Source organism: Alligator sinensis, unplaced genomic scaffold (assembly GCF_000455745.1).
Source record: "Alligator sinensis unplaced genomic scaffold, ASM45574v1 scaffold97_1, whole genome shotgun sequence".
In the NCBI taxonomy this organism is placed as follows: Eukaryota; Metazoa; Chordata; order Crocodylia; family Alligatoridae; genus Alligator; species Alligator sinensis.
In genome coordinates this window covers 1,262,455-1,264,079 of record NW_005841921.1, presented here as the reverse complement: position 1 = coordinate 1,264,079, position 1,625 = coordinate 1,262,455, and positions in this window count along the sequence as shown.

The following is a 1,625-nucleotide window of genomic DNA, read 5'->3' as shown; positions in this document are numbered from 1 at the left end:
GTGTAGGAGAGAGTAGGGAGAGGAGGTAGAATTTGTATTACTGTTCTGTTAGCTCAAAAATAACAGAAAATGATTACTGCTGTTTGTTGAAGCATGCCCTTGGAGATTCCTACTTTGTACTGTGAGATTAGCTGACAGAGGAAAACAAAAGGATTTACCCATTCCTGGAAATGACACACACAGTCCCCTTGTTTCTACATTGCACAGGAACTTTGCTAATTTATTAACAAAACAACTATGGATAAAGAAAAAAATCTTTAGAAATTGTGCAAGTGATTTTGTGCCCATTGATGCATGTTGGGTGACAAATTCTAGTGCTTCTCGCGGGATGTAAACACACTGATTCTTAGTATATTCAGAATTGGCAAAGATGTATGAAAATGCAGCTAGCAGCATCTGTATTGCTGGAGTTTTTTTTCAAAACGGCTAAATAGATTGGCAGAGGACAATCAGTACCCCAAGTTAAGTCTTATTTTGAAAGTAGTTAGCTTACTTAGTAAGTGTCAAAGTGTAGCAGAGTTACTGTCCTGGCTGTGTGTTTCTTGTACACAACCCAGGGAGTCCCAAAAGGGAAGGAGTTTGTTGTAGGAAATAATGTGATTTTTTTTCTTGCTTCTCTTGTCTGCAGCATGGAATTTTTACAAAAAAACTAGCACAGGTACAGATAGGGCCTAGGTTAAACGGCTCTGTGGCATCTTTATGTATCTAAGATTTAGTGTATAAGGTACGTCTCTATTCTGCCTTCTCTCTGGCCTTGGTACAGTGCTGCTGGAGTCAGAAAACTATAGAGTTCTCACCGTTGTAAATGTCGGTGTCACAGCCTCTTGTAATAAATAATAGCCTGAGAAATACAGAGTAACTAGAAAAGCAACACTAGAAACAGGAACCAATAAGTAATCAAGAGATTTGGATTTTGTGTTTAATGAACATGTGCCTGTTGGGGATATGCTTCCTTGTGTTTGCTCCCCATGATCACACTGCAAAGGCATGTAAGAGGCACTTGGCAACTGCCTAAGGACATGGTGACATGGTATAATTATGGAACCAGCCGAACAACAATTCAGAGCTGGTGAACGGATGGCATTTTAACTGTATTTTGTAAAGACTGAAGTCAAGAACATCATTGGACACACTTGGGAAAGAGACTGTCAGACTCTCTGAGGCACAGCCACTGCCACACTAGTGGGCTTAAGTCTGGCTGCTGGCGTACACACCTCCACATTACCCCCGTGCCACATCAGTGTCTGCTGCTGTCTCACAAGCAAATGGCTTGAGCACAGCCCGCCAGTGGCTGCGGTCGCACGGAGCCACCGGGTCACGCGTCCCTACGAGCATCTGGCGCTGGACAGGGGCGAGGCACGTGCAGCCCCAGCGCGGCTTCCCCGCCCCGGCTGCCTGGCACGAGGGGCCCCAAGTGCTGCGCTGCCGCTGGGACAGGGCTGCCCCGTTGTGCAGGTATGAGCTTCCGCCCGCGGACACTGCCCGGTCCTGGCCTCGCGGGAGCGCCTCCCAGACCGCAGCCCCCGTCATGCCCCGGCTTGGAGCCGCCGGGTCTGGAGCGCAGGGGGAGGGTTCAGCTCGGCGGGGCGGGGCCAGGAGCACCTGCGGCCGCCGGGGCGGGGCGG